We start from the raw sequence: 24467 nt of genomic DNA, 5'->3' as shown, positions 1-24467 counted from the left end.
GAACTTGTCACAATCTTTGCTGCCTCAGTCTTACCAGACATAAAATGGAAATAACACCTACTGCCTCATAATACTGCCTTTAAGTATATTTTAATTACTTCTTGCAGTTCCCTTTGAAGCTGAAATTGCTAAATATTCCAAAGTAGGACATTAAAAAAAAACCACCAAACTGATACCTGCCCCTTTATCACCAGGATGTGTCCCCAACAGCATCAGATTTCCTTCTTTGACTCATGCTGAGTGAAATTTAGTTCAATAACACCAGGAAAAAGAAAACATGCCCACCCACTACCCACCTCCAACCCAGAAGGAGAATCAATGTTTTTAAACAACAGTGCTGATTAAATGTGCTTTCAAATTTTTATAAATAATAAGGGATGACTTGTGCATTCCTAATATGCCAGTGGCCACATCTCAATGAGGGTTGTATTAGTTGAGTTCTCCATAGAAGCAGAATGATCAGGATGTATACTCATAGCAAGTTTGTTATAAAGAGTTGGCTTCAGAGATTGTGGAAACATGTCATTCACAACTAGATGACACAGGCTGACAGGCTGGGTATCAGGGAAAGAGTTGCTGTTCTGTACCAACAGCAGTCCACTGGCAGAAATCCCTTTTTTTTACAGGGAGAGAGACTGATTGGATGAGGCCCACCCACATTATTGAGGATAGCTGCTTTACTCAAAGTTTATTTATATAAATGTTAATCTCATCTTTAAAAAAAATACCTTCATAGAAATAGCTAGGACACATGAATATATAAGTTAATAGCCTAGCTAAGTTGACTCACAAAATTAACCATCATGGAACACACCATCTGAGTTTCTCAGAGGTCCTATCACTTTCCATGCTAGGTTCACCTGCAGGCTCTGGGGTTGATTGCACCCCTCAGCCTCTAACATGCATGTTTCACACCTTCAGGAGTTTCTTGCCATCATCCACCCACACCCTGCAAGTGGAGGCAGAAGATTCTCCTCCAGTCCCATCCCCTGATCTCATCCCCAGAGAAAATAGTGGAACTAGATAAGCTTCCTCCATCCATTTCCCCAGAGCAGTGTAGCCCAGGTCAGCAGCATCCACAAAGCCTAGAAACTCATTAGAAGAGCAAATTCTAATGAATAAAGTGCCCCACCCACTCCTACTGACTCAGACTCTCTGAGTGGGGCTCAGCAATCTGGTTTTAATAAACCCTCCAGGAGACTCTGATTCTTGCTCAAGTTTGAAGACCACTGGCTTAAGAGAAGAACAATCCAACAGGTTCCACAGGAGTCCTAGGACTCTAGTGCTCTTTTCTTCTTCCTCATATCTAGTGAACACTTGCCTCTGAGATTTCAGGGTTGGCTTCTCAGGACGCCATTTTTCGAAAGTGTAAATCACACTCAGTACAGATCAGCCACACTTCCAAAATGCTGTAATGGCCTTCAATTTAATCATATCATTTAAAATAACTCTTTTTCCTAAGTTTGAGCATTCACCTTCTGAAAGCAAAATGGCTAAGACATTGAAACATGCTCTATTAATTCCTTTCATCCTCACAGTGATCCCATAGGCCTGTTATCCTCTCCAGTTCACAAACTAGGAAACTGGGATGCAAAGAAGTAAAGTCATTGACTAAGGAATCTGGCTCGAGTCACATCCTAAGTATCATTCCCAGATTGTGTAGAATCTGTCTTGTAATTTTTGAGTTGTTTATACCTTAGTTATAAAGGCCAGGTAGATCTCACAGTAGTCCAAGGTGGCCTCCAGTGTTTATGTGTAACCTTGGGCCTCCCGAGGGGCCTGTCAGCCCTCTCAGTGGTGTGTTGCCAACATCAGCAAGCCAAGTAATTTGGCTAGATCAATTCATGGCTCCCACCCACACTGAGGAGGTCGGTCAGGGGATTTGGGATTGCCAAGAAGAGTGTGCATCACAGTTCACTTCCCTCCTGTGAGGCCTGGCAGAGTAGCTTAAACATGCACACATTTATCAGTGTTCAGTGCAAAGCAGAAGCTTATGAGTATAGTAAATCATACATTCCAAGTGGTGTCATCAGGCACAAATCATGACTAGTAGAAAGCTCATATATCCTATACATGGTTCGTGAATTTAGACAAATTCCAGAATCATGAATTATACATTTGGGAGAACGGAAAGAGATACGTCTTGACCTAATCTGTCTTTCACTTCATCTTCATGTTCTTGAGGATGATGGTGCCATAGAGGTTAGGCAAAGAGATAGGAACTAATGACTGAGAATGATGGGTTAGCTGTTAATTTTTTAAAAATCACATCCTCACCCCCTGACATAAACAGAATAACTTATGACATACAGTTGCTGACCCAACTCCCGAAGTCTGCAGAAAATGACAGCATTGGTCTGACATCCAGGGCTTCACTGAACATGTGCAAGGAGGTGATGATGGGCAGCCCCGTGTTCAGGAGGTAATGATGTTTTCCAGGGATGCCACTTTCATACGCACAGAGCCTAATGCAAATTTGATGTATTGGACCCCTCCAGGCAGCCCTCCTTCTTGAGCCTGCCCAATCTCCCCACCCCTGAGGAATGGACAGTCACTTGCTTTGCAGTCATAAGCCTGCTTCTGCATAAAAGTCTCCTCTGTGTCCATCCTTGAGTTCTTTCTCTGATGACACCAAGAACTTCTGGCCCCTGATCTGGTGACCTAGATCTGGTAATAATGGTGTCTTCTCAACTCTCTGGTTCCTTATACCAGCTGAGTATCAACTCCAAGCTCACTCCAACTGGGTTTATATCCTCCTCAAAGTGTGGCAACCAGAACTAAGCACCACACTCCAGGGCACACCTGATCAAGAGAAAAAGGAACAAAGAGAGCCCTGCTCAAAAGAGGATATAAATGTAGCCAGTGCCAGCACAATGTATCTTCATATACAGAGAATGGAGTCCAATTCTGAATGCATGCACAAAAATGCCAGGCACTTAAGAGTCTGATAAATAATAAAAATATTTTAAATACTCAAAAGAAAAAAGATAAATAACTTTAAAGCACACTGCTGACCTCACCCCTCTATGCTTTCCATTCTTCTTAGTGTTACGATAGCTGTGGAAGTCAGCTGGAAAATTCTGGAATTGAGGGTCTGAGGGTCACTACAGGAACTGCCTCAGGTCTTCCCACCTGAGGATGGGGATGCTCCTCCCTCTGGGTTGCTAGTTGAGGAAGGAGGACCTGCCCCACTGCACAATCCATAATCACATCCTCGTGCAGCTAAGGCAGCAAAGGACTCAGCCTCTCCCTGAAGATTATCTCGTGGTCAGAATCCTGAGCATTTATGCAGCTACATCACAAAAGTAGATTGTTTTCTTTAGCCCCACTGAGGGGAAAGAAGGGAAAATACATTGAGCACTAGGGTGTTTCACATGCTTTCTTTTAATCCCTCTCACAGATTTAAAAGGGGCATGTGACTGTCTCAGGAAGCGCAGTTGTTGTGTAGCCTGCCCAAAGCCATGGAGCAAAAAAGAAGCCGGCGGGAAGCAGCATCCAGACCAGGCTGCCCTGGATGACAGTCCTGCTGAAAGACCCCAGGAAAGCCAGGCAGCTGGATCACAGTCTACACTGAAGAGAAGATAGGGTGGTATGGATGAGAACTCCAAAGTGGTTCCTTCTCAGGAAGGGCTGGTTAATTAATGATGAAGAGTAATTTTCTGCTGCTTCACACCTGTTGAAACAGTTTGGATCAAACAGATTGTTCATAATATACAAAAACTGACACTCTTCATGTCAGGTTACTTGAGGGGTGTCAAAAGATAGCAGCAGATTTCCAGACCTTTAAAAGTTTTCTCATGTGGCCAGCCTATAATATCTCTGGCATGATGGGGAGAGCAGAGATGCAGTTAAACAGCCTAAGTCAAAAGGGCAGTCTCCTGGTATGTTCAAAGAAAAATGCCATTAATCATAATAATGATGTATATTTACATAAGGCCTTTCATCCATGCCTCTCACAGTACTTTAACCACCATTAATTATAACTTCCAACACAACTCGGAGGCAGGTAAAAATTATATACCCATTTTACAGGTGAATAAAGGACTCCTAGGGGTGTAGAGGTGAATAATTGGGGCCACACATAAGCCAATGGCAGTCTAAGCAATTCTTGTACCATCCTCCCAGACCAAGGCAGAGGCTTCTTTATTCCTGTTTGCTCTTCTCTCTGAAGGATCAGGTTCTGTCAGAGAACTGAACAGGCTTTGATGATGTCACTCCTAATGACCAATGGGATGGATTCTCTTAGCACAGACAAAAAAAGAAGAAAACAAGGAAGGAAGGAAGGAAATGTATTTATGAAAGGCACAAAAGCACATTAGCTTTCTCATTTGTGCATTGTCTCTTAGGATAAATGTGGTCAGTTATTTACAGGGTGGGTCCCCAGCTAAGGTTCTGCTCAGCAGTGCCTCCTTGTGACCAGGGCTTCATCTTCCCAAAGTGTCACCCCTCCCATTTGGCCTCTTTGCCAAGAGAAGGAGAGAAGAAGAGAAGGACAGAAGGAAGGAGGGATGTGTGGAGGAGGCCTCCATTTTAAGGAAACATGGCAGACCAACAATTACCAAGGAACAGAGAGAATGTGGGAGGTGGATACAGTCCCCTGGGAGGCCCAGATGGAACAGAGATGTTCCCATGCACAAGACATTCAAACCATGATCCCAGGAAAAGACAACCAGTCAGTGAGGTCCACGAGAATGGAGACAGTCAATCAAAAGTGGTCTAACCTAATGTATAAAACTTACTATAAATCCTGTCCCAGCATGCTATGCTCCTTTGCATAGCCACTTGCTATTTGTCTCTTCTCTTAATGGCGCCCTAATAAATCTTTGCCTTCTTCCACTCTCCCTCTCAGTAAATTCTTTTTCCAACCTGCAGTGCTCCAAAATCCATGACATAAATTGCTGACCCTCACAGGGATTAATAAGAGGAGCCCCCATACCCCATGAAGGAATTCAGAGAACTCCTTTTCTCTTCTTCACTAGTACTACTTCAGTAGTGCCACACTGGGACTTGGGGAAAATTGAGATTCTTTGGCCAGCACAATGAAAGGAGCTTCAGTACCAGTGGTGAGTCTCCTTTGTCCCTTGTCTCTCCCATTCTCTGGTCAGGACTATGCACCCTGACTTCAAGGTTGGGAGTCCGCTCAACCTTCAATGCTGAGAGTAGCATTTGGGGGGGGATCCTCCTCTTATCATGGAGAGTAACACACTGACTTGGGATCCCTCTGACTTGGTGGGATGCCCCAGCAGAGCAGGCATCCTGACTTGTCCCTCTGCAGACAGTAGGCCTCTTCTCTCCTGGTGGGAAGCCTCAGAGAGACTTAGGGCACTGAAAAGCCCTCTCCCAACATGGGTCAAACTGCTTTCATCCCTTCAAACTCACTTCTGGGCTGCGATCTCTGGCACTGGACTAAATTTGATCCTCAAACACAAAGAAATGCTTAATCTTTCTTTGAAATGTGGCATGACCAGCTTTACAAACTGCCAGATTGAGAAGTCTGGCCTCAAAACGGTACCTTAATCATAGCACCATTTTACAACTTAGTCTTTTCTGCCATTACTCCTCTAAATGGTCCAAAGGTCCTTATGTTCAGATCCCTCTTGCAGTACTGAGACCTCTGGGAGGGACCAATGAATACTGTCCTGACTCTGTGTATCCTGAGTAATTAAATCTTGCTCCTTGTTTTCTTTCCTCTGAAAACCTCAGAGGCTGACTTCGCTGTTCCACCCTCTGCCCCGAAGGAAAGCCTTTTACCCTCTTCAGACTTTCTTTCCTTTGTGCTCTGTTAGTTAAAGTCCAGGCAGATTCAGGAGTATTCAGTTTGTCTTATCTTGCCTCCCCAAGCTATCAGGAATTACAACAAGCCTCCCTAAATTGGGAGAGCCTCTTAAATTGGATCCACCCCTTTGACTACTGTCTGTGTTTGTATGTTGTATATAGCAGAGCTTTATATCCCATCTGAAAGACCTTTGAAAAAACCTTGTGGTCCCAGACTCAGTGAGAGAAGACAGGAGCCTCCTCCAGCAGCCCAACTCCACAGCAATCATCTATGCCACCATGATGGAACCAGGAGAGCAGACATGAGGTTTGCATCATCTTGTTACACCCTAGGGAGGATTGTAATTAATCTATGGTTAAAAGTGTTAGGTTCAAACTACTTAACAAAGCAAGGATAGATGAGAAAGAATACAAACTAAGAATACAAACCAACCTCAATGGACTAGACAGGTCTTTATTAAAAGCCAGTGAGGGGCATCAAATACACCTAGATGAATCCAAAAGTAAGTGGCGCATGGACGTGGTAAAGTAGAGAGGGAGGGGGGAAAAAAGGTCACCAGGTAGCTGTTCCAGGAAGGGAGAACAGGTATCTGGTGGGTGAAGTATGTCATTTTGCAAGTCGTGCAACGATTCAGGGGAGGAGAGAAATTTTGAGGTAGCCTTCAGGTGGGGTTATTTGTTCAAGACATTTGTAACCTTCCAAAAAGGTCTATCGGAGAGTACTCTAAATTAATATACTTAAATTTATATGTATTATTTTATAAATATATAAAAACTGTTATTTCTTAAAGAAAGCTAGTTATCTCAATCAGGTCTAACTAAAATGTAGGCATTTAGGATTTAACTCTCAGACTCTGGATCAAGGGGAAAACGCCATATAAGTGGCTGTTTTGGTTGCCAAATTGGGGGCTTGTAGATGGGAGGTTAATGTTTGGGGGGTTTGTTTTATTTTTTTAATTGTCTAAGTTCAAATTTCTTAAAAATCAGCAAGTAGTCCTGTCAGCTGCTAAATTAATTTTCAATAATCTTTTGTCATAGTTTTGATCCTCTTGGAGCATTTACAATCAAACTATGGAAAATTACTCTATCAAGTACTTACCTGCCAAACTGGTTATCTTTTTAAATACTTGTTTCTGTTGGGTTTTGTTTTGCATTTTCCTTGTAAAATATTGTGACTATTGTCTGTTGTCATTCTACACAAGTAAAGCTTCAATTGGATACTGGTTTTTCCCAGTGACAGGGGCCATTCAAAGTCAAATAGTTCAGAGAGAACTGTTGCAATAAGAAAGGAAATTCTCAGATTCCAAATGGAGTCACTTGTTCCAGACCTTCCAAAGCAACTAAAGCCAAGAGGTTTTGAAGAAATGATTCATATGCATGGTTACATACCTCTACTGTCTATTTTAGTCCTTTTTGCCACTGATCCTTGCTTTATAAATGTTCCAACCAGATTTGTTTTTCCTCTCCTTCATATCATAAAGTAATAAATTATGTTACAATTTGATTTGCATCCCCTGCCACCTGACACTCCAGTGCCTCTTATCCACCCTCCCCACCAGGCTTCCATACAATTTTATTCCAGAATTCAATTAAACCTTGCCATGTCTCCATGGACTGCTCCATCATCCTCTTCCAGGACAGCAAATACATAGTCAGGGACATCCCTATGACCCTTCCCAGCTTGAAGCAGTTCCAAGAAGGTGAGACCTCTGCCCCATTAAAAGAATTGGTTTTGTTGTTCTGTCAGGGGAGTATATGGAGCAGGCCCCCATTCTAAGGAAACATGGCAGACAAATACCAAGAAACCTATGGAATGTGGGAGGTAGATCCTTCCAGACTCCTAGGAGGCCTAGATGGAACAGAGATGGTCCCATGCATGAGAAATTCAAACCATAATCCCAGAAAGAGACAATCAGTGAGGTTCACAACAGTGGTGATAGCCAATCAAAAGTAGCCTAACCTAAGGTATAAAACTTACTCTAAACCTGTCTCAGCATGCTAAGCCCCTTTGCACAGCCACCAGTCATTTGTCTCTTCTCTTAATGGCATTCTAATAAATCTCTTTTCTCCTACTTTCTATCTGGGTATCTTTCTCCAACCTGCAGCTCCCCAAAATCCACAGCAGGATGGAGGGATGAAAACAGGGGAAGAAGAATAATTTCTACAGAGTTCCCTATAAGGAACTAAACACCCAAGAAGCAGCATCACACGGTGATTAAGAGAACCAAACGACCTAGGTTTAATCCCAACTCTGCCATTTACTAGCTGTGTGGCTTTGAGCAAATTACTTAATCTCCCTGAGTTTCACTTGCCTCATAGGTAAAGAGTGACTAATAACCATGCCTAGCTCCTGAAGTTGTGAAAATTACATGCGTTAAGACAAACCTGCTTTTTCCAGTTGTCCCCTTCTCATGAAATGACAACTCTATCCTTCCATTGCTCATCCCAAAATCCTTGAAGCTGCCCTGGACTTGTGTCATTTTCTTTCACACCCCCACAACCAAGTCATCAACAATTCCCATGGGCTCTATCTTCAAAATACCTCAAGAATCTGACTGCCTTCCCCACCTCTGCTGTTCTACCTGGGCCAGCTACCACCGTCTCTCCCCTGGAATTTTGTGCTACCCCCTAACTGGTCTCCCAGCTCTCATCCTTGCACCTTCACACTCTGTTCTCAGTGGGCAGATTGAGAAACCCTGTTAAATTATGTGTCAGACCACACTTCATTCTTCCACTAAAAACCCTTCAGGAGCTCCCTCCTCTGTGAATGTAAGCTGGGCAGTCTTCATGACCTGACCCCCTGCTCTGCCCTCCTAAATTCTTCTTCCTTTCACTGAGCCATTCTTGCTCCATCCAGGGCATTTGCCCTTGATTTCCTCTTCCCAGATAGCCACATGGATGGCTTCATTACCTCCTCCAAGCCTTTACCTGATCCCCTTTGCTGTCAGACATTCCTGACCACCTGTTTAGAACTGCAGCTTCCTCTCTTACATATTAAACTGTTTGCCAGCTTTATTCTTCCCCATCCTGCAGTGCTTAATATCCTTAGCACCACAAGTTATTTACAATTTTGTTTACAGTCTCCCTCTACTGTCTACTGTCTCCCTGAGGCACTCATTCCCTTAAACTGTGTTGCACATAGAAAGGATTCAATTTTAGCTAACTAAAATTGATTTGCCAAAAAGTATAAGAATCATTATTGGAATAACTGGGAAATTCCAATTATATATTAAACACATACCAATATTAAATTTCTTGAATGTAAGATATAGAATATTCTTTTTCTTAGGAAATACAGGCAGAAATAGTCAATTGAAAAACATCATAATATCAAACATTTTCACAACATACATAAATTTGAGGATAAATGAAGCAAAACAATTGGTGACTCTGCAAGTGTTCATTGCACTATTTTTAAAAATCATCTTCTGTTTGAAATTATTTTTTATAGTGGTAAAATACATCTAACATAAAATTATGATTATATCTTAGCCATTTTAAGTGTACAATTCAATGGTGTTAAGTACATTCACATGGTTGTACAACCATTTCCAGAGCTTTTCATCTTACAAAGGTAAGACTGTTACCGGTGGGTGTTCTCTAAGGGCTCTAGTCAGAAGAATCCTAGGCACTTGGGTCTTGCAGGGGAAGAATCCGAGCATGATGCAGAAATGTAGTAAAGTTTACTGGAAGTGAGGGGAGGTTACCATAGAGAAAGCAGTGATGGCTCCCAGCCAGATGTTCAAGGGACTTTTATAAATTCAAAGCGCAAACTGCTGGAAAAATCTGAGCAGTCTTCACCGGATGGCCTAAAGTGTTTGATAGATTTGATTGACAATGTCTTGGCATACAATTTTGGGGCACTCTGTGCATCCACTTAGGCTAGCTCTCAGGTATTTTTATTACACATATGAGATGCAATCAATAGGGTCAAATTTTCTCAAGGCTTTCTGTCTTACAATTTACAACTGCAAAGGATTTACAATTAAAAAAGAAATTTACAAGGGTTGGCAGCGGGATTCAAGTGGTAAGAGCATCTGCCTAGTAAGCATGAAGCCCTGAGTTCAAAACCCAGTGCACCCAAAACAAAAAAGTTGGGGACACCTCCCCCAACTCTGGGGGCTGAACTCTCCCACTTTACACTTTTCTATTCAATAAACTCTTTTGCTTTACACTTTTCTCATTGTCCATTCATTGTTCATTCTTCAGCTTTATGGTATAAGAACCTAGTCTAGGTCCTATATAAGTCTCCCCTTTCATATTTGGTACCTTGGCCAAGAAATGCAGCATGAATCAGAAACTCTCTGGAGATTCCACCAAGATTCGGGACTTCATCAGAAGGGTATTCCAAAGTATATGTCCATTCTTCTGTTGGTGGACATTTGTGGGGTAATGGAAAAGAATGTCACAGAATGGAGAACATCAGAATTGGATGGAGAGCGGTGGAATGCAGAGAGAAACGGAGCGAAATGCACTAGTGTGCAGTTTGGGTCCTTATGAACAATTATGCCGTCAATGAGCCTTATCATACATATAATCAGGAGCAAACGTGAAAGAGTTCTCTAGGATTTCACTCAGGACATACGTGCTAGGTCACAGAGTTCTTGAATAATCAGCCTTGAAAAACAATGACAAATGGCCACAGAAAAGAGGTTTATAAATTTCCACCTCCTGTGCCTCATAGCCACATTGCCTCATATCCTCGATAGCCCCTGGCATTATCAGACATTTTCATGTTTGCCAATCAGGCAGGTGTCTCACAGTACCTTATTGAAGTTGTAACTTGATTTTGCTTGTTAATTAAATCAGTTAATTTTTACTTTTTATCTAGACATAGAGTTTATTTATGCATAACATATTTACAAATATATGTTGATTTATACCTCCAAAAAATTTACAAGTGCAAAGGTTAGCATTGGCTGAGATAAGTGGTTTAGCTTGAAATGCACTATGAACAGCATCACGGTGCCTGAAAGTCTCATGGCTTCTTTCCTTATTTCCTAACCTGCCTCAGAACTCCACCCCACTAAACAATAATTCCCCCTTTACTCCTTCTTCCAGCTTCTGGCAATACCCTTCTACCCTCTGCTTCGACGAATTGATGGCCTACCCTAACTAGAAACACACCAATACCTCAGGTAAGTGGAATCATACATACTTGTCTTTCTGTGACCAGTTTATTTCACTCAACATATGTCTTTAAGATTTATTTATGTTGTATCATATATCAAATCACCTTAATTTTCTTCTTTTCTTATTTATTTTTTTAATATGCAATGAAAGGAATTGATAGCATCTTATAAAGATTTGTAAACATTCATTGCAGCAGTGAAAAGCAAAAATCCAAACCTCTCAAATGATTTAGATATATTACCCATAAGAATAAAACTGGGAATTGTTAGAAAATAAAGCATAGTACAGCATACACACAACATGGACAAATGTAATAGCAAAAATGCAAGGTTGATTCAATATTTGCAAAGCAATTAATACAAAACTTCATGATAATAGAAAAAAGTAAAAATGTACATGATTATCTTAGCAGATGTAAAAAAAATCAAAAACATTTACAATTAAAAAAACAAAGACCAGACAAATACCTCGCAATAATCTAGGAATAGAAGCTCATTTTTCAAACTGATTTATTTTTTAAAAGCATCTCCATTAATAGAAGACCTTGAATTCGCCCCTGTGATTGGGTACATGGACTCCTGATCTTTACCTATCATTAAACATTGTGCCTCAACACTCCACCATGTGCTAGAGACATTCCTGTTTTCATATGTTTATAGCCCTTTTGAATATCATTTTTGGTAAATTGTTTCCCTACTTTGCCATTGCTTAGTACAGGCAATTTAGGGACTTTCAGATGGATCATGGACCACAATTCATGTAGAAGCATTGTAGAAGATAAATGTTTTCTCTTTTCTTTTTTTTTTCCAGCTCCTTTGCTTTTTTATTTTGGTTCTTTTAATCTTTTTTATCATTTTTACATTTACTCATGTGTATACATTGTTTGGCCCATCCCTCCCCTTCATTTTTTAAAGCTGAGTAACAGTCCATTGTGTGTGTACTCCACACTTCCTTTACCATCTTGTCCAGTGATGGACACTTGGATTGCTTCTGCCTTTTGGCCATTGTGAATAAGATTGCTGCGAACATGGATATGCAAATAGATCTTTGCAACTCAACTTTTAATTCTTTGGGGTACACACCCAAAAATGGAATTTTTGGATCATGTAGTAATTCTATTTTTAATTTTTTGAGGAACTGCTATACTGTTTTCTATAGTGGCTATTCAGTTTCAAATACTTCAAAATAAAAGTGCTGCTGTAGTAGGCTTACATCAACTTGGCTGGGCAATTTCGGTGTGTTTCCAGCTAGGGTGGACCATAAGAGATTCTTATTCAAGTTGTAGAGGATGCAGATGAAGCAGCAGTCATTTTGTAGCTCACACATCATACCTGATGGATTCCCTTACTGGCATGAGGGAGCAACAGGGCCTGCAACTGCCCTTCCTCTCCTGGGGTTCCCTTAAGACTCTGATTCCCAGGCCAGGTGTGCATTTTAGCGTCATGAAGAAGATGGCTTCTGCAGGACGCCATCCCCTCAAGATCCAGAGGAACAAGTACCACAGGCTTCCATCCATTCTGTGGGTGCCAGCTCCTTCTGAGTTCCAGCTTGTTCTTTCTCTCCACCTCTAAATTCCTGTGAATACATGAACAAATAGATGGAGAGTGTGGAGGATAGGAACCATGGGGACTAAAAAGACATGACACGCCTTCCAGCATCTTGGGAGGGAAGCAGGTGTAGTTAGGAAGCTGAGGGAGCCTGGGAACCTGCCTTTCACGTTCTCTGTGAATTGGAAGGTGGGAGTTACCTCCTGGAAAGGAGGGTGGTGAGGAAGGAGGAGGGAGGGATGTGGAGAGAAGTGAGGTTCACAACTGTTACTGTGGACAATCAAACTGGACAGATTGCCAGGTAGCGAGGTGACTCTGAGTTTGTAACTCTGATGCCAGGGTAAAATATGCCATCAACCAAGAAAGGGAATGGAGGGAAAGGAAGCTAATTCTGGGAGGGGTTTATGGCGCTCATATCATCGGGAATTTATCAGGCTTTACTATGTGCTGGACCTTGTATTGAGTACAAAGAAGAATGAGACAGCCCCTGCCCTAGCCAAGCTAGAAAATGCATCTAATATAAGAGAATCCTAAATGCCTGAATAAAACCATCACAGAAGAGATCACGCTATGGCTCAACTGTAAACGAAAAAAATGCCACAGAGATTTGTCTCTTCTCCCTTTCCCTTCTCCTTCTTTTAAACTAAAAATCAAATTTCAGCTTCTTGGGGCTGTGCATAGAATTTAGCAACTATGGCCTGCGCTAGGCACACCTGGAGCGCCACCTGGTGGGCCTTCGACGTATTGAGTTGTTACTTAGGTCCTTTAGGAAGTAGGGTTGTTTCACTGTTTAAGCAGGAGAAAAATGCTGCCCAAAACATCGTGACAGGCACCATGACCACAAGTATATGACCTCAAATTTGAAATTTACTTTCTTAGCAACTTTGAAAAATTCAACTCATTACTATTAATTATAGTCAACATGCTGTGTAATAGATCTCAAAAACTTATTTGTCCTATGCAATTGGAACTGACTCACCTTCACATTTCTTTCCTTCTTCAATCTCAGGTATCCACCATTCAGCACTCTTGTTTCTATGAGTTCAATTGTTTTACACTCTACACATAAGTGAGATCAGGTAGTATTTTTTTCATGCTTATTTCACTTAGCATAATATCCTTCAGATATCCATGTTACCACAAATGACAGAATTACTTCTGTTTTAAGACTGCATAGTAGTCTGTGTGTGTAATGTCAATCAATATCAAGGCTATAAAGTGTGATAAAAAATATTTTGAGGGTTTCAGGAATTGCAGTTTGAGAGACATAGCATCAGGTAAAACCTAAAGTGTTCTGAAGAAGGAATGAAGAGCTGAGACTTAAGAAGTCAAACCTACAATGATTGGTTCAAGCAAGGGTTAAAGTCCATGAGTCCATAGCTCACTAGCCAGTAGCAGTCTGGTGTAAATTCCAGGCAATTGGACCACGTGGTTACAGCTGCAGGAGCTCAGGGATCTTAAGGTGAAAGGCTAATGCTGTATCTGGCTGGCTCTGAGTCAGCATATGTGCCACCTGTCTAATGATCTCTGGGTTCCGCTTAGAACGCTTTTCTCTGGCCAGTGATTTTATCTTACATAGAATTTCCCATTATTTCATAATATGTACCACATTGTCTTTATCTGTTCATCCACTAATGCGATGAGCAAGTCTTTTTATCTCTCTGAGACTCTGTTTCCTCACTATTAAAATGAAAATTAAAATCCTAACTTTCAGAATAGTTTTAGGAATTAAATAAGAAATGACATCTCGGTTATTGCTACTGATAGCCCACGGATGGGTGCCCTTTCCTGCAGAGTTGATTGCTTGCTTCATGTTTAGGGAAACCTGTCCACACAGCTGATCATGGAAGCACACTGTGTTGTGACAACATGCTCATAAGAGAAAAAAACAGCTTATTTAAACTGCCTTTTATAACAGAACCAAAAAACACATGAACTACTTATGAATAAATATGATAAAAGCTTTGTAAGATAGTAATGGGAAAAGTGATAAAACTTATTGAGAGGCCTTAAAGATAATTAAATTAAGACATATAGCATGTTATGGGTTGGAAGATGTCAACTTTCCCAAATCAATTGTATATCTATTTATTTATAGATAGAGAGAGATAGATAGAGAGACATATATATTTACATTTATGTATATGTATACATTTATATATGTATTTACATATATAAATACATACATATAATGGGGTTTGAACTCAAGGCCCCCACTTGCTAGACAGGTGGTCTACCACTTTGAGCATCTCCTCCAGATCAAATCAGTTCTAGAGTCAATGCAATTTCCATGAAAATCCTAACAGGTTTTTAATGGTATTTGACAAGTCAGTTCCCAAACTTATGTGAACATGCAAAGGGAGAAGAATATCCAAGACACACAAAAAGAAGTGAAAAAAAAGAAATTGAAAGAGTAGTCAAAGAAGAAGCTGAAGAAGCAGGAGGAAGAGGAGAATAGAGTACTGGCACTGGCAGATATCAAGGCTTGTTATAAAGCTGTAATATTTAAAACTGTGTGAACTGGTATACAAGTCAACAAATAGAACAATATGATAGATTCCAAAAAGAAAATCTTATGTGAATGCTTAATATATGATTGAACTGCACTTTGGAGCAGTAAAAAAAGATTTTTTTAAAAACTGCTTTTGCCAATTGGTTATCCATATGAGTTAAATAGAAATTAATTCTAGGTAACACAGTCCTTAATGTAAAAGGCAAAACTAAACAGCTATAAGAAGATAAAATGGGAGAGTATCTCTCCGACCTGAGAGTAGAAAATCTTTCAAAATCAGAAAATGGAATAAATGTTAAAGAAAACACTAATAAATTTTTTATACAAAATTAAGAACTTCTGGTGCTCAAAAATACCATTCAGAGACTGAAAAAGCAAGCCACATATTCACAACATATATTACTGATGAAATATTCACAATCAAAATAAATAAAGAACTTCAAATCAATAAGAAAAAACACATTCCAATAGTAAATAGGAAACATGTTGGGATTGTGACAGCACTTTACAAAAATAAAAAAAGACTTATACTGTACAATAATTTTTTTGTTTTTTTGAAACAGGATCTTGCTATGTATTGAAGCTGCCTTGGACTTGTAATCCTCCTGCCTCAGCTTCCTGATAGACATGTTGTTGGTTTTGCTTTTGTTTTCAGTGCTAGGGATCAAACCCAGGGCCTCAAAGATGCTCTGCCACTGACCTGTATCCCTAGCCCATGTTCAATGAATTTTATTAGTTCCAGGGGTGTGCTAAATTAGAGCTACAAAGATATAATGCTATGTAATAAACAAAAAAAATTAAGTTTATATTATTAAATGTAGGTGGGAATGTAGAGCAACTGGAACTCACACATTAGTGTTGGGAGTCTGGTAGGTACAACTTTGGAAAACTGGGGTTATCTTCTAAACTTGAATATGTGCATATTAACTAATCCAGAATTTTCACTCATAGGCACATACCTGAGAGACATGTCCATATACACCAGAAAACATATAAAGAACATTCCTAGCAACACTTCTCAGTAGTCAAAAATATGCAGACCATTAAAATGCTCATCACAAAGGTAGCAGATAAAGTATAGCGTATTCATGTAGAGCCAGGGTTGGAAAGCTTTTCTGTGAAGGAACAAACAGTAAATATTTTAGGCTATCAGGTCACATGCAGTTTTACACTCTTGGAAGTTTTGTTTTGTTTCTGCAACTTTATAAATGTAAAAACACATTTAGTTCACAGAGCATACAAAAACAGACTACCAGTTGGATGTGGTCCACAGCTATAGTCTACAACTCCTGATATAGACAAAGTACACATTATTTAAAATTAATGAGCAATAGCCACTTGAAACCCCATGAAAGAATTTAATACAAATAATATTGAGTTAAATAAGCAAGACATAAATAGTCACAAATTATGCAAACAAAGATGTGATTCTATTTATAAAAAACAGGCACAGTGAAACAATAGTGCTTAGGAATACAATAAAGTACCTTCAAATCACAAAGAAAACAGTTACTGTGCAAATGAGGATAATGAATAGTTAGTTATGGAGAGGCGATCTGAAGGGGTCATCTGGAGAGATGATGGTAGTCTGGTTTTTTTCCTGAGCAATGGTAACATAAGTGCTTGCTTTATAGTTATTTAACTTTTGTGTTTATAATTTGCCTTTGTTTAAATACTTTCAACATCTGCTTGTTATTTCTCAAATTGAATGGGTGGAGGTTTTTTTGGTTTTTTGTTGTTGTTTTGGCATTTTCTGTGTGCATTGTGTTTGAATGAAGCTGAAGAGAAGGACAGATGACACAATGCTCAGACATCAGAGAGGCTGGTGATGTACAAATGTGTAAACTTCAAAGGCAGTAGGGCTGTTGAAACTAGAAAGGGGAGACTGGTTAGAACAGCAGTGGGTGGTACACACATGGGTAACCCATTCTTCTGATTCTGGTGGGGACTGGGACAGCAGTCACTGCTCTGTGGCACAGACTGGGCATAGACACTGGATGAGATAGAAGAGCCATGGACAGAGGAGGAACACAGCACATGTAGGTGTGAACCTGGGAGAGAAATAAGGGAGATGGGAGAGAAATTTATTTTAAGGAATTGGTTCATATGATTGTTGGGTATGACAAGTCTGAAATCTATAGGACAGGCTGGCAGACAGGCTAGTTATTCAAGCAAGCAGATTTCTATGAATACATATATATGTATTATATATATATAATATATATTATGTAATATATATAATGTATATAATATGTGTGTGCATATATTTTTTGAGATGGAGTCTTCTTATGCAGCCCACGCTGGTCTAGCCCTCATGATCTTCCTGCCTATCTCAGCCTCCTGAGTGTTGTGTGTTGTATTCTTACCACAGAAACCATGGTCTTTGTTCTTAGGCATTCAAATGACTGGGTGAGGCCTATCCACATTGTGGAGAGTAATGCATTTTACTTAAAGTCAACTGATCCTAAGTATTAATCACATCCACAAATAATTTCACAGCAGCATCTAGAATAGTATTTGACCAAACAACTGGGCATTATAGCCCAGCCAAGCTGACACGCAAAATTAACCCTATAATTCAACATGGGTACTCAGTATTGACTGACTGTGGCCCAACATGCATTGATTAAGTAAACTTGGACAGTGGCTCTTGTGGGAGAAACATGGACCACATATTATGTTCCCATTGCACAATGAGGAAATGAGGTGCAGTCCATTTTAAATGACTTGCCTTAGGCCTCCTGAATACTTCTTTCAAGGCTGGGTCTGGGTCCTGGCTCTCCTGACACTTGAAGCCTGCCACACCATTCTATGTCTACTCCCTGTCTTCTTTCTTCCCTGTTCCAAGTTCTGAGCAGCCCAGGTCCAAACCTGCCAGACTTGGGCCCTAGACTGCTGCCCTTTTGTGCCCTCCTGATGAGAACATTGAACTGTTCTTAGAAATTCATTCCTTTTTTTTTTTTCTAGACTGTTCAACAGAACTGTATCTGTGGCCATGGAGAGGAGGCATGGATCTCATTGGTGTGAGGCATCTGCTCTTAGACTGTTCCCTGTGAGCTTCCATGAAGAGTGTGCACTCAACAGTCAATGCCTGACTTCTCAATACCTCTAGAACATCTGCTCTGTGGCCTATCAGTGCTGTTCTGGGGAGTGAGATGGACTTACCCCTCTAGAGCGAGGACTGCATCTATTAGGGACATGAGAGAGATATGGTGGGGAGTTGTCTTCTTCAGAGAGAAGTGGCCAGAAAGCTTATGTCAGTTTAGATCAGTTCAATGCCTTTCAAGTGTAAAGCCCAGAGACACACAGAACAAGTCACAGCCTTTATCTCCCCAGAACTGACCAACTGGTGGGGGAAAAGGACAGATAAGATGAGTGAGACAGAATCCATGGTGTGAAAGGGATATACCCAGGATGCCACGAGAACAAGTGGAAGGGCATCACATACTGAAAAGGGGTTGGGTTACCAAAAGGAAATGACACTTGAGCTATGTCCTTAAGAATGAGAAAACATTTACTACTTGAATTTATTAGTTGGAGAAAGTGAGATGCAGGCAGGCAGGGCTCACATGAAGTAAGCAAAGGCCCAGAAGCATGAAAAGTGTGGGTGAGTTCAGGAAAGAGTACAGTAAGTAGGAGGGAAGGGCCAGGCTCTGTATGCAAACAAACAAACCACTTTCTTTTTATTCTGTAAACTACAAGGAACCCAGAAATTAGGAGTGTGACCCATTTATATTGTTTCAAATCAAAATGTGTGTCAGATTTCTGTTTGTTTGCCTATATAATGTTACATTCCAGAGTGAGTCTTCCTTGTGTGCAAATCCAATGTTATTGCATGAGCTAATGGATAAATCAATCAGAGAAGTTGTTACTCCAGGACAAAAAGAAACATTACCTGGATGCATTGATCTGGCTGCACTAGCCATGAATTTACAGAGACATCATCCTGCATTGTGGTATCATTTTTCTCCAACAGACAAATAAGGTATAAAAGCAGAAAGACATGTTAATGAGACACACACAACATAATTTTGCCACATGAGACCTGAAAGGAAAAGGTGTTGGTGAGAGACTAATTGTGACAATGCATCACTAGGTGTGACTGGTAGGAAAAGTGCATAACACAATAGTAGGTGCTCAGTAAATATTTTTGTAATGATGACCAGCAACAGGGTTATGACAGTGACTGACTTACTCCCCAAAACATTGTTTGGGTTCTCCCGGTAAAAAATTCCCACTGGCCTGACCACAAGAGTGAGCGTGTGACCCAAGCCTGGCCAATCAAGAGAACTCCATTCCTCTGGTCACAATGAAGAACCTAATGATGGCTATGTGACTCAAAGCAGGCCAATCACAGCTCTTCCCAGCACTGCAGCTGGAAATAACTTGAAATTCTGCCTCTTGCCTGTGGAGTCTTGGATTTTAGAAAGATGAAAGTCAGACTCTTCATGGCCATCTCCACCACCACACAGAATATCCCCTCTACAATAGTAAGAATGACAGAAGCAGAGCTGAAAGGTAAAGAAAGAGGCCAGAGACAGCCTAGACAATGCAGCATCTTTGTGTAATTTAGGAAAAGGCATACTTTCCTCAAGTTTAAAAAAAAAACCTTAATATATCACTGTCTGACATGAGCAACCCTAAGTCCTGGGTCAAGAACAGGGCAGCTGTGCTTTCCACCATGTTAGATGACTTGGGCATGGAACCCTCTAAAGGAGGTTCTGCCCCAGGGTTATGGAATGGGAGACCAGAATCCTGCCTTTCAGAGTTTTAGGGCAGTTCCAATGTTATGTTTTCAATCTTGAATGCCCCCCCACCCCCCAGCAAAGTTCATGTGCCAAAGGTGTGGTCCCAGCTGATGGTGCTATTTGGAAGTGATGGAACTTTTAGGAGGTGAGGCCTGGTTGGAGAAAGTAGGGCACTGAAAGTGCAGCCCTTAAAGGGATATTGGGACCCCAGCCCCTATCTGTCCCCTATTCTCTCTTTGCTTCCTGGCCATCATGAAGTGAGCTGCGTTAGCTTTACTACACACTTGCCGCCATGATGTTCTGCCTCATCACAGGTCTAGAAACAAGGTATTCAAGTGACCATGGACTGAAACTATGAACCAAAATAAACCTTTCCTGTGTTAAGATGATTTTCTCAGATATCTTGTCACAGTGACAGAAAGCTAGCTGACATATTGAGGAAATGGTTGGGATAGGCCTGTGTGTGTGTGTGTGTGTGTGTGTGTGTGTGTGTGTGTATGTGTACATATTCTCTTGAGCTTATCTGGGGCTTCATGTGCTAATGTGAGTTTATTAAAGAGGAAACTGTCACTCTGCTCTAGTACTCAGGTGAAATTTCCTCACCTGGCCACAAGAGCTCATGTAGGTGAATATGTGAACAACATTTATTTCACTCCCTTAGATATGGAACCCTCATGTAGGGCACAACCTGAGAAAGTGTAAGCAGGGATCCTGAGTAATGGCATCTTCTGACCTTGAATACTGTACCCTGTCCTTCCCAATTAAAAAGCCAACAAACCTTTTTGTTCTTAAATGATTTTACTATGGGTTTCTATCACTTGCCACTGAAAAGCCCTGACTATTGATGGAAACTGAGAAAGACAAGGAAGGACAATAGAGAGATGAGGGCTTGATCCAGGTTTGGAGGCTTACGTAAGAATTAAGGTGGCAGTGAGGAAGAGACTACAAGGAAGCCAGTTAAGATGTTGGAGGTAGAACTGTTCCTGGTAATAGCAAGGCCATGGGGTATGCTAAGAAGAGAAGAGGAGACAGCTGAACTGAGACTGGACTGTCCCTATGGACAATGAAATCACCCAAGCCAGTTGCAAGCATGAGGTAGCATGTACCTCAGAGGACTGTAGACACAGGTTTTTCTTTCTCCTCAGAATATCTCCCTTCCACTTAAATTTGATTGGTTGATTTGTCCTGAATATGCCTGGACACCTCAGCTAAGGAGGTCTTTTCACAATTCCTTTCTCTAGAAAATAAGCCAAATAAAATCCACCTCACAAGGAAGAAATCCCAAATTAACCCTGAGGTCTGGAAATACAGTCTTCACCCTTCCATCCCCACACCACCCCAGAGCAATTGTGACTTGCTGGAGATGACTCAGAAATCTCCACGTTACCACTTTGTTCTCTTTCTAAAATTACTCAAATAACCATGATGCAATGGGAAGAGTATGAGCTTTGAAGTCCATCCAGATCTGGTTTAAATCCTAGCTCTGACCATGGACAAGTTTACTTGATTTTCCTGATTATACTTCCTTGATTCCAGAGTGAAAATAATAATTCCTCTTAATAAGGGCTAGGGATATAGAACAGTGGTAGAGCACTTGCTTAACATATGTAAGGCATGCTGGGTTTGATTCCTAGCAATGAAAAAAATCCCCTCTTCTAAGGTGGCTTTTAGATGAAATAACTTAGATATAGCTGCTACATTGGCATTGAGGCATTGCTCCCACCTCCACCACTACTAATCCTTCTCCCAAAAAACTCAAGTGCCTCAGAGACCTCCCCCCTCCACTAGCTATTACTGAGCATGGGGACAGCCACCTGGAGCAGGGGAATGAGAACTGCAGCTGCTGTCAGAAGCCTTGAATTCCAGGTATGGCCTTCATACTTTTCTTTTCTCTTGCAATACTAGGGCTTGAACTCGGGGCCTACACCTTGAGCCTCTGCATCTGCCCTTTTTTGTGATGGGTTTTGTTGAGATAGGGTCTCACAATCTTTTTGCCTGGGCTGGCTTTGAACTGAAATCCTTCTGATCTCTGCCTCCTGAGTAGCTAGGATTACAGGTGTGAGTCACTGGCGCCGGGCTGGCCTCATACTTTACTTGGGCACAGGACCCAGGCAGGCCAGGCAGGCTCTCATGTCTTCATCTGTAAATGCAGATGATGACTCCACACTGCCACTTCACAGAAGGGAAATGAGATGTAGGTGATTTAATTTACACACGATTTGTAAATTATTAACAAAAACTGACAGCACGATTCGGTTACTGCTGAGGCACCAGCACATGGCAGCAGCCTGGAGGGCATTTCCCCTGTCCACAGTGAAACCCTACCCATCATTCATTTAATAAAACTGAACTGGGGGGTTACCATGTGTCCAATCCTAAGTAACACAATTAGCTCACAAACAACATTTCCTCCCCTGAGCTGGCAGATACGTGAGTTGGACTTTTATTCATTCATTCACCTATGTATTCAACAAATCTTCACTGAGTCCCTGACATTTGAAAGGAGCTGCAGTATTTAGCTCTTTAAGGATATAAGTTAGTCTTATTATTAATTTACTTGGCTGTCGCCATCCACTGACTAGATTGTAAACTTTTGAAGACAGGTGGTTGGTTCCAGGGGAAGATCAGCATCTGAACTGACTGCAAACCTAAAGGACTTATCAAATAACACAGCTGCCATAAACTGCTTCTCTCTGACCATTAACTTCCCCATGGGGGCTGCTGGACCACCAGATCAATCACTCCAAACAAACTAGTCCAGGCCACCCAGGAGCTTCCAGATCCCCCCAACCATTATGCTGACTCCCTGGTCTCTTTAAGCTCACAGCCCAGGGGCCATTAGGGTTGGCCGGAGACTCTGATATTAATGAAAGATGCTCTCAACACTACTTGTCTCTGTTTCTTGCCAGCCAGGAGCACAGACAGATCCTCTGGCAAACGCATTTCCCTCTAGTCCTGGGCATTCTGAGGCAACTTAATGGATAGATGGCTTGGCAAGGATCTGACTTCTTTTCCTCTCCTTTGTCTCTTTCCTTCCTTCATCTCTCATCTCTGTCTCTCCCTTTTTTGTGGGCTCCTTTCTAAATGCACACTTCTTACTCTTTCCTTACCTCTTTTCCCCTTTCTTCCCCCTTATCCTTATCCTCCTTAATCTTCTGCCCACTTCCTTTCAGTGTCTATTTTTCTCATTATCTAATTTCACCTATTTTTCTCATAACATCATTGTGTTTTTCCCCTGTCTTTAAAACTCTTTAAGACAGCATCCTTTTTAATGGGCATTAAAGGTCATCACAAAATATAGCACAATTTCCTGAACTATTTTCCTATTTTTAGACAATCATGTTGTTTCTAGTTTTTCACCATTGTACATGGTACTATCAAAACAAAACAAATATCATTGGAAATGGCTAGACATTGAAGATTTTTTTTATATCAAGCTAATAATTTCAGAGCATAAGGTGCAGACCACCTATATTTGAATCTTAATTCCCCTACTGATGAGGTATATGATCTAGGAACTTAACCTTTCACTGCTTCAGTTTCCTTATTGGAAATGAAGACATTAACAGTAACTTCTTGGGATTTTTTTAAGTTAAATAGAGTAATAAATGTAAAGCATTTAGAACAACACCTGGAATTTAGTATGCTCCCAAAAGGTATCAGCTATTATTTGTAGTGTTATTTGAGTAAGAACGATTGATGCTGAAAACAAGTTAGAAAACATTGTTATTCTTATTGAAGGACTGGGAAAGAGTGGAGAAAGTTATCAGACTATTGCAGAAGTCTGTATTTGGCTTGGCAGAGTGGAGGTGGGGGACAGGGATGATGCACCGCTTGACCTCGGCAAATGTAACTATTCGATTTCCACACTGTTACCACACAGCCCAAGTATAGCTGCAAGCTTCTTATCTTCCCAGGTTTCTACCACTGTTTAATCTGAGTTACGGTACAGGATAGGCTTCTTTACCTCCATGTCTAGAACAATGGTTTCCACCATTAGAATCACCTAAGTAGAGGGGTAGGCAGACTTCCAAGATGGACCCAGCAATCCTTACTCCTGTAAGAAAAATGATCTTTTCTATCAAAGTATATGTCACCCTCTTAGATTACTTGAAATTCCTCAGGTCACCATCTTAGATGACTTGCATTGTTTAAAGGGTTCCTGTTTCTTCTTCCAGATTCTTGTACAGCTCCATTGCCTTCAAAAATTGCCCACCAAACTGTGTGCTATAACCGATCCCCCAAGCCTTTTAGCCAATTGAGAGAGACTGTGAGCCTTTGACCTGGACAAATCCCAAGTAAGAGGCAGATACAACTGCATCAGGAATATAAGGAGAAGCCACTATTGGCCATTTTGTGGAGTGAATACATGCTTGCACCCTTTTGATCAAAAGAAATTGCCTTGTCAAGATTTTCTCTCTCATGTGTCTGTTTGCAGCACCAGAGGGTCTTTAATTCCAGCACTCCTGGTTGTCATGCCCTTGTGCCTTGTGTAATCTCCCCAGCTGAGTGTGGGCTGGATGCAGTGGCTTGCTTCCAATGAACAGACTATGGCAAAAGTAATAAAATGTCATTCCCAGTCAGGCACTGGTGGCTCAGGCCTGTAACCCTCGCTACTCAGGAGGCAAAGATCAGGAGGATTGCCTTTCAAAGACAGCCTGGGCAAATAGTTTGTGAGACCATATCTTGAAAATACCTGACACATAAAAGGACTGGCAGAGTGATTCAAGTGGTAGAACACCTCCCTAGCAA

The 24467-nt window shown here is 41.1% G+C and overlaps 1 long non-coding RNA gene across 1 annotated transcript; it reads left to right on the top strand.

Annotated features, from left to right (window-relative positions):
• The first annotated feature begins 3064 nt into the window (after window positions 1-3064).
• LOC141425619 (uncharacterized) lies at window positions 3065-21116 on the top strand. The gene is made up of 5 exons (XR_012450622.1): window positions 3065-3589; window positions 4980-5063; window positions 5938-6082; window positions 10837-10913; window positions 17935-21116. It is a non-coding gene; the product is annotated as an uncharacterized lncRNA (long non-coding RNA).
• The last annotated feature ends 3351 nt before the right edge of the window (window positions 21117-24467 follow it).

The sequence above is a fragment of the Castor canadensis genome, chromosome 1, assembly GCF_047511655.1.
Source record: "Castor canadensis chromosome 1, mCasCan1.hap1v2, whole genome shotgun sequence".
NCBI lineage: Eukaryota > Metazoa > Chordata > Mammalia > Rodentia > Castoridae > Castor > Castor canadensis.
The sequence above is the reverse complement of the archived record's forward strand: the minus strand, read 5'-3'. Positions and strand labels throughout refer to the sequence as shown.